The sequence below is a fragment of the Oncorhynchus kisutch genome, linkage group LG14 (assembly GCF_002021735.2).
Source record: "Oncorhynchus kisutch isolate 150728-3 linkage group LG14, Okis_V2, whole genome shotgun sequence".
Taxonomy (NCBI): Eukaryota; Metazoa; Chordata; class Actinopteri; order Salmoniformes; family Salmonidae; genus Oncorhynchus; species Oncorhynchus kisutch.
In genome coordinates, this window is record NC_034187.2 from 34,879,704 (window position 1) to 34,889,665 (window position 9,962).

At 41.8% G+C, this 9,962-nt stretch overlaps 1 long non-coding RNA gene across 1 annotated transcript; it reads right to left on the bottom strand.

Annotated features, from left to right (window-relative positions):
* Positions 1–988: 988 nt before the first annotated feature.
* Positions 989–2,743, bottom strand: LOC109903916 (uncharacterized). The gene is made up of 2 exons (XR_002257092.2): positions 2,506–2,743; positions 989–1,868 (listed from the first exon to the last, which is right to left on the bottom strand). It is a non-coding gene; the product is annotated as an uncharacterized LOC109903916 (long non-coding RNA).
* Positions 2,744–9,962: the final 7,219 nt, after the last annotated feature.

Consider the following 9,962-nt stretch of genomic DNA (forward strand, 5'->3'; position numbering starts at 1 on the left):
GGTTTAAATCTAAAATTACCAGACTATTGCCACAACCTAAAGCCTCCTTTCAAACCCCCTAAGACCGATTAGCATTCAATCCCCATAAATCAAGTTAAAATTATCCACAGCCTATGTGAAAGGTGTTAGTCAGACCATGACACATCCTGGAAAAACAAAATCGTTCTCACATCCTCAAACAGTATCAGTTAATTTCACAACCCCCACAAGCATCTTTTGGGACTAGTTTGAACAGCCTCTACTACACACTATGAAGCCTCTGGAAAGGTGAGCCTCACACCTCACCTGAAGGTCCCCCAGTACCATCTGAAAATTAGATTTTTTTAGGCACTAAACAAAAGGAATTGTGTTAAATGTTGCCTGATCTGACACTTGAGAACAAAACTGTTGTCAATCTGTATGGACTAATAGCAGTAATGTCAAATAATTTCATTGTCTGATTCAAGGGCGTTGTGAAATTATCCTTGGTATGACCTTATAACCACGCAATATAGCTTAAAAACTCACGGTTTTCTGGGATGAATGTCACCATTCTAAGTATCCCTTTGGCTGAGAGCCAACCAGCAAGACCCAGTGTCAAGAAACTATTAGTTTCAGTTCAAGTATACCTTACAGCCAGCCTTCCCCTGAACATATTTGTAGGCTAGTTAGTAAATGGACTGGTCACAGGTCAATGTAGCTAGGGTAAAGTAAATCTAATTAAAGCAGCCTGCAAGTGAGTCAACTGTCAGGAAACTGAACTGTTTTGGCCACAAGGAATGCAAGAAAGGTCCTAGTTGACATAGCATAAATGCTACAACTGGACAAAGGTGAACATTCCTATACCCCATTCTAAAATAAGGATTTAATTTGTGGCACATCAAACCTAGTCTACCTTAAGAAATCCCTGGGTTAAGTTATGTGATCAATAAAGGGGCTGGACACAAGTGGAACAGAGCAAATTACTTGTCAGGTCAAGCTTTAGAATTTAGAGACAGGAGAAGAAACATTATGTTAAAATATTTTTATTATACAAGAAAATTGTCACAAGTATCCTACATTTTAAAGGTTAATTGAACCTGGCCTTAAAAAATAAATCTAAGCAGATCACATCATGATTTATACAATTAAATCTCACATATGCTAACCCATACAATGCCATATTCTAGAAATAAATCACAAGTGTACATCAAGCCTCTGACAAAGGACCCACTGCAGGTGCAGATATGCCACTGTCCGTGCATGTGCCACAGATTCTATACCTTATTTTTGAAGTGCCTCAACCAACATCTCTTTAGATATTTTAACAAATTACTAAACTACCCCTTGGTGTCTGCACAGGAACAGCGGGACCAAACGGTTCAAAGAGCAGAGTGCATCCTCATCATGGACTGCCTCCATGGAGAGAACGTACAGTTCGGCCTATGGGCATGGGGCCAGTGTGCGAGGTGTGAAGGCTTACTGGTTTGAAGCGTCCGGAAGGTGTGAGGGCAAATAACAATTCCCATCAGTGAAGTAGAAATGGGTTCTCCAGCACGCAACTCCACCAAACCTCTTCGGTTAGGAGCGCACATGACTGCCTTTCTGATTATTTATTTTTAAAATGTGATCTTTGTGAAACAGTTAACCCCATCTAGGCCGGGGATGTTAAAGTCTTGTCGGTGTCTGTTCACTGCTCAACAGAACCTCTAGAAGCGCCCCTGTAGTGAGCCCCCCACCATGATGGGTATGATAAGCGTGAAGGAGCTGGACTGCAAAGAAGAACTGGCTCCTTTGGCAATGTTGTTCTTGGTGACATCGGGCATCTTGGTCATGTTGGAACTCGTACTGCCAGCTTTGGTCGTAGCATTCATGGCAGGGGACTGTGTGGTAGAGTTTTGAGCATGGACCTAAAACAGGAGAGCAAGAGGGGCTTTTCAAATGTGGAAAACACAAACCTGAAACATTTGACGAGTCGGGACAACTATCAATTGGACTTTCGTACGACTAATTTTTTTTAAAGGCAAACGTTCAGCAAAATGCACCTTAGAAATCTTAATACATTTAAGTGCCATCACCTTGTGGACAATGTTTTCCATAGACTATAGGGTAATGGGTAACGTCCTGCATTTGAATTGCGCAGTGGAGAATAAAAAATATATACCGTTCCGCTCAAATTACATTGCCAGCCTACGCATGTCGTAGTAACGTTAGATCAAGGATTCAGTAGCCTATCTGAAGAGGCTTTCCACATTGCCTTCCACATTGCGCTGGCACGCTAGATTTTGCCAACATGTCAATCATACCGACTGAAAACATCTGAGGTCAATTATACGCGTCATCATTAGCTTGTCAATGAGAAAAACAGTCAATGTCGAAAATCACACTTTAGATTTATGGGAACAAATTTGTCTGATTAATAAGCCAAATGTTGCACCTGTCCTGTTGAAATGCATTTGCTTTCCAGTGAAATGGGTAGCCTAATTCAAATTTGGGTTCACCGGAAACAAAACATGGTAAAAAAGGACATAGAGGAAAAGTTCTTACCTGTGATGAAAAATGCATGGCAAGGAGAAGAAACCCAATGTAAGCCATTACAATTTTAGTCATCTTGTTATCGGTTTCTTCACAGCCACAATTGCGCGTAATGTAGCTTTCTGCCTTGGTCTTTTCTCAAGATAAGTGGAGGACTGGAGGACAAACCCAGGGGATTTTATACCACCACCGAGTGTGACGTTGGGCAACACTGCGCATCTCCCAAACCACCTGTTCAGGCGGCTTCCAATCAAATGGAAACCTACAGTTGATCAGAAACATCCCATATACTACACCTCTGAGACCTCTTCTTATACGTTTTAGGGTGTGCCTGTCAGCAATACAAATAGCCTTTGTGTTTATAGTCATTGTCTTTTGATATGAATTCACTGGTTTACAATTTGAAAAGTTTGACACAATTATTCTCTCTACCTTCCTCCTCAGAGAAGGTTGATTCCATGAGCACGATGGGGACAATTTTCAAACAATAATAATTATACAGTTAGTCTACTTTATGTTGTTCAAAATATTTTTAATGGGGATATTTTGCCTGGTAAATGGCAAAGAAAAGTTTTACAGATAAGCAGCTCCTATAGCGACCTCTTGCGGTAAATATAAGCATTTTACCACAACGCAATTCGGTTCATATGTCCATTCCCCGTCCGTAGTAGTAGACCTATTGGTTTTACATGGAAGCTATAATTCACTAGCGGTGACTAAGGTCAACTGAATACTCGAAAAGTACATTTCCTAAAGAAAATGTGTGTGCTTGCTAGCTTGTCTTGAAGCAATATGGTTGATAGAAAAGGATAGCTGGAACAGGTGAAAGTTGGTTGGGTGTCTCTAGCTTGAATTGTTCTAGAGTTAGGCCTATAATATTACTGTTAGTGGGTTATTTATGGTAATTCATGAAAATGTAAATAGTTAAAATGTATAAAGTTTTTGAAAAAGTAATTTTAATGTTTGTAGCTGAAATGGTGAAAGAGCAGTAGTATTTAAAATGTCTATCACTGTGTTCTTATGGTTGGCATTGGGAGATTCTCTATTGGTCTAAAGCCCATCCGCCATAGCCGCAGGAAGTAGGGGTGCTGGTGTTGCGGTGGAGATGGAGTTCTTTGAAATCAAACACAATTTTATTCATCACATGCTTCGTAAACAACAGGTGTAAACTAACAGTGAAATGCTAACTTACGGGCCATTCCCAACAATGCAAAGAGAAAGAAAATAGAGAAATATTGGAAAAGTAGTAACTTTGTTAAAAATGTTTTTTTTTTTTTCAGCCAGCACCCCCTACTCAAAACATCTTCCCACGCCTATGCCATCCTCTCCTTGACTCCTCCATTCTCCTCTCCTCCGTGACCCGGAAACCGATAAGTAGTTGAGGGGTCGAAGAGGGGTCGAAGATAGTATAAATGAGTTAGTAGCTGAACAGAGGAGTTTCCTCCTCTCCTTAATTACCCACTAAAGCAGAGGATGCACAAGAGCATCCTCCCAGTGACTAAGTGGACAGTGGCATCATGCTCATACAAGGACATGTGCCCCCTCAAATTTGTCCTGTTTATTTATATTTTTCCGATGTTAAATGAATCACTAAACTTCATTTTTAGCCCACATTCTATCATAATTATTCATAGGAAATATCTGCCAGCTGTATTTTGCGGAGAGGGCACACTGACTGGACCAGGCAAGGATTACCAGGCAAGGACTCACAGGAGGTATGTTGTAAATTCATTTGATTAAGCTATGTAGCCTTTTGATTCCTTCTTTAAACAAAACATAAAATAAGTGTTTTGTTGTTTCTCTGCAATACTATCCACCTAGCATTTTCATGAATTTGACTTTATCTAGCCAGCTAGATCGGTTCCCAATCTCCCAACCTCATAACTAGATACAGTTGAAGTCGGAAGTTTACATACACCTTAGCCAAATATATTTAAACTCAGTTTTTCACAATTCCTGATATTTAGTCCTAGTAACAATTCTCTGTCTTAGGTCAGTTTGGATCACCACTTAATTTTATGAATGTGAAATGTCAGAATAATAGTCGAGAGAATGATTTATTTCAGCTTTTATTTCTGTCATCACATTCCCAGTGGGTCAGAAGTTTACATACACTCAATTAGTATTTGGTAGCATTGCCTTTAAATTGTTTAACTTTGGTCAAACATTTTGGGTAGCCATCCACAAGCTTCCCACAATAAGCTAACTGGTTTTGCCATGGTGCAGCTCACAGATGAATGACTTCGGTAACCGGTAGGGTTGGAAAGACGTTTCAACTTATGATATCTACCAGTAAATGCTAACTAAGACAACAATGGTATTTAAACCAGGTATTGAAAAAGTTTAGATCAAAGTGTTGGTTAGTAGGCTATTTGTGATGCGCAATTGTCATCATGGGCTGTTTGCATCAGGGTGTAGATATGGATGGGCCTGGGTGGACCAAGGCTCATCGACTTGGAAAGCCAGGCCCTGACTGACACGCCCAATCAGACTGATGTGGTTTAAGCATTGTTGTGGACTTAGTCCATCTACTTTTGTGATTTTGAGAGTGACAGTCAGATAAATCTATAGAAAAACTCACAACGTGAGATCAAAAGACAGATACTGGTGGACAAGGAGGCATACAAGCAAAGGGTGGAGATATCCTAACCGCCATCTATAAAAGACAGTACTGTGCAGCAGTCTTCATCGACCTGGCCAAGGCTTTTGACTCTGTAAATCACTGCATTCATATGGCAGACTCAACAGCCTTGGTTTCTCAAATGACTGCCTCGCCTAGTTCACCAACTACTTCTCAGATAGAGTTCAATGTGTCAAATCGGAGGGCCTGTTGTCCGGACCTCTGGCAGTCTCTATGGGTGCCACAGGGTTCAATTCTCGGGCTGACTCTTATCTCTGTATATATCAATGTCGCTCTTGCTGCTGGTGATTCTGGGATCCACCTCTACGCAGACAACAGCCTTACACTATTCTGTATACATCTGGCTCTTCTTTGGACACAGTGTTAACAAACCTCCAAACGAGCTTCAATGCCATACAACACTCCTTCCGTGGCCTCCAACTGCTCTTAAAGGCTAGTAAAACTAAATGCATGCTCTTCAACCGATCGCTGCCTGCACCCGCCCGTCCGACTAGCATCACTACTCTGGACGGTTCTGACTTAGAATATGGGGACAACTACAAATACCTAGGTATCTGGTTAGACTGTAAACTCTCCTTCCACACTAACAGTAAGCATCTCCAATCCAAAATTAAATTTAGAATCGGCCTCCTAGTTCACAACAAAGCCTCCTTCACTCATGCTGCCAAACATACACTCGTTAAACTGACTATCCTACTGATCCTTGACTTCGGCGATGTCATATACAAAATAGCCTCCAACACTCTACTCAGCAAATTGGATGTAGTCTACCACAGTGCCATCTGTTTTGTCACCAAAGCTCCATATACTACCCACCATTGGGACCTGTATGCTCTCGTTGGCTGGCCCTTGCTACATATTCGTCGACCAAACACACTGACTCCAGGTCATCTATAAGTCTTTGCGAGGTAAAGCCCCACTTTATCTCAGCTCACTGGTCACCATAGCAACACCCACCCGTAGCACGCGCCCCAGCAGGTATATTTCACTGGTCATCCCCAAAGCCAACATCTCCTTTGGTCACCTTTCCTTCCAGTTCTCTGCTGCCCATGACTGGAACGAATTGCAAAAATCACTGAAGCTGCAGACTTATATCCCACTCACTAAAATTAAGCATCAGCTGTTAGAGCAGCTTACCGATCACTGCACCTGTACGCAGGCCATCTGTAAATAGCCCATCCAACTACCTCATCCCCTTATTTTTGTTTTTTGCTATTTTGCAACCCAGTATCTCTACTTGCACATCATCATCTGCACATCTATCACTCCAGTGTTAATGCTAAATTGTAATTATTTTTCCACTATGGCCTATTTATTTCCTTACCTCCCTATTCTTACTACATTTGCACACACTGTATATAGATTTTTCTGTTGTGTTATTGACTGTACGTCTGTTTATGCCATGTGTAACAGTGTTGTTTTTGTCGCACTGCTTTGCTTTATCTTGGCCAGGTCGCAGTTGTAAATGAGAACTTGTTCTCAACTGGCCTAAAAAAAATACAAATAAAAGGGTGACCTGGCAAGGGATTAAATCCATGGCTAGTGCCCCCCACATAGACAGGGGAAAACCAGTGCTGACCATGGGAGAGATGAGAGCCAGAACATGGCTAAAGAACTTGTCAGACTGTGTGCACAACTGGTCAACTGGAGTCAGGTGCAGGAGAGCAGAGATGAGTGAACAGGCACACTTTAATTGGCAGAAGCAAATCAGTCAGACGCAACTGCATCACAACACTCCAGCCAAAGTCAAAAGCGAATAGTGCACTTGTCACACAAAATCATGTACAACAATACAATACCACAGGTTCAAATCAATACCCGGAAAAAAACAGCCTGACGCGTCACAGACATGGGAGGAACAGAGGATAATATACATGTAGAGTGATGAGGGGATGTAAACCAGGTGTGCGGGAAAACAAGACAAAACAAATGGAAAATGAAAGGTGGAGCGGCGATGGTTAGAAAACAGGTGATGTCGACCGCCGAGCACCACCCGAACATTCATACAAATGTATGAAAGGTTGTTGTTCAACAGGCTGATGTTTTGACATTTTTCAGGTGATGTAATGCACACAGGCCCAGGCCTGTTAAAGCACTGTGCTGAACAATTGCCTGGTGTTTTTACAGACATTTTCCAATCCTCGCTCGACAAGCAACAAATTTTATTTGTCACATACACATGGTTAGCAGATGTTAATGCGAGTGTAGCGAAATGCTTGTGCTTCTAGTTCCGACAATATCTAACAAGTAATCGAACAAATTCACAACAACTACCTTATAAACACGAATGTAAGGGATGAATAAGAATATGTACATATAAATATATGGATGAGCGATGGCTGTGCGGCATAGGGAAGATGCAGGAGATGGTATAGTGCATTATATACATATGAGATGCATCATGAAGGATATGTAAACATTATTAAAGTGGCCTTATTGAAAGTGACTAATGATAGGCATATGCAAGATACAGTCGATGGTATAGAACAGTTTAAACATATGACATGAGTAATGTAGGATATGTAAACATTATTAAAGTGGCATTATTTAAGGTGACTAGCGATACCTTTATTAAGTCCATTTGTTAAAGTGGCCAGAGATTTGAGTCTGTATGTTGACAGTAGTCTCTCTATGTTAATGATGGCTGTTTAACAGTCTGAAGGTCTTGAGATAGAAGCTGTTTTTTAGTCTCTCGCTCCCAGCTTTGATGCACCTATACTGAACTCGCCTTCTGGATGATAGCGGGGTGAACAGGCAGTGTCTCGGTGGTTGTTGTCCTTGATGATCTTGGCCTTCCTGTGACATCGGGTGCTGTAGGTGTCCTGGAGGGCAGGTAGTTTACACCCGGTGATGTGTTGTGCAGATTGCACTACCCTCTGGAGAGCCTTGCAGTTGAGGGCAGTGCAGTTGCCATACCAGGCAGTGATACAGCCCGACAGGATGCTCTCGATTGTGCATCTGTAAAAATTTGATTAATGAATGATTCATATAATTAGTGGGCACGTTTCTTGGTAATCCCAAAAATATTACTATCAGGTTGTAAATCACAGATGGCCTGGTACATTGTTTTCAGCCTCCATTCAGGTTACAATGTTTCAGTTTCAATGACAGAATTTTCTGGACAAAAATGTCAATAAAATCAAACTAGCAAGAGCAATGATCACAAGTCAGTCATAATGTGGCTAATAGGCTAGCATATCCATGTATGTAGCAAGCTAAAAACACAGCCTAATGTTAGCTAGCTAGCTAATAGGAGGATATCATGTTATACCATTGGAGGAGTGGGTGAGGATCCGACCCAAGTACACAGGACACAGAGCAGAGTGCCTCGTAAGGATCCGCAGAAGGCGAGTGGGAAAGCTGCCGTTACCGTCAATATTACTCACCAACGTACAATCGTTGGACAATAAATTAAATGAGGTACAATCACGAATATACTACCAACGGTAACATCTTATGTTTCAAGGAATCGTGTCTGAATGATGGCATTGATATTCGGCTAGCAGGATATACGCTGCAACGGCTAGATAGAACAGCACACTCCGGTAAAACGAGGGGCGGCGGTCTGTGCGGATTTGTAAACAACAGCTGGTTCAAGAAATCTAAGGAAGTCTCTGGATTGCCTGAAGTACAGTACCTTATGATAAACTGCAGACCACACTATTTGCCAAGAGAGTTTTCATCTATACTTTTCTTGGCTGTTTATTTACCACCATAGACGGATGCTGGCACTAAGACCGCACTCAGTCAGCTGTATAAGGAAATAAGCAAACAGGAAACCGCTCACCCAGAGGTGGTGTCCCTAGTGGCCACAGACATGAATGCAGGGCAACTTAAATCAGTTCTGCCTAATTTCTATCCTAATGTTAAATGTGCAACCAGAGGTAAAAAAAAATCTAAATCATGTAAAGGTTTTCCTCCTCTTCGTCTGAGGAGGAGAGGCGAGAAGGATCGGAGGACCAATGCGCAGCGTGGTAAGTGTCCATGGTTGTTTATTTAAAAAACATAAACTGAACACTATGAATACAAAAACAATAAACGTGAAACGAACGAAAACTGAAACAGTACCGTGTGGTGAAAAACACAGACACGGAAACAAACACCCACAAACAAACAGTGAAACCCAGGCTACCTAAGTATGTTTCTCAATCAGAGACAACTAATGACACCTGCCTCTGATTGAGAACCATACTAGGCCGAAACATAGAAATCCCAAAATCCTAGAAAAACAAACATAGACTGCCCACGCCAACTCACGCCCTGACCATACTAAATAACAACAAAACAAAGGAAATAAAGGTCAGAACATGACAGATCACCTGTACTCCTCATTCAGAGACATGTACAAAGCTCTCCCTTGCCCTCCATTTGGTAATATGACCATAATTATATACTCCTGATTCCTGCTTGCAAGCTTACATTAAAGCAGGGAGCACCAGTGACTCGGTCTATGAAGAAATTGGTCAGATGAAACAGATGCTAAACTACAGGACTGTTTTGCTATCACAGACTGGAACATGTTCCGTGATTCTCCGATGGCATTGAGGAGTACACCACATCAGTCACTGGTTTTATCAATAAGTACATCGAGGACGTCGTCCCCACAGTGACTGTACGTACATACCCCAACCCGAAGTCATGGATTACAGGCAACATTCACACTGAGCTAAAGGTGCGGGACTCTAACCCGGAAGCTTATAAGAAATCCTGCTATGCGCACCGACGAACCATCAAACAGGCAAAGCATCAATACAGGGCTAAGATTGAATTGTACTACACCGGCTGCGACGCTCGTCTTATGTGGCAGGGCTTGCAAACCATTACAGAC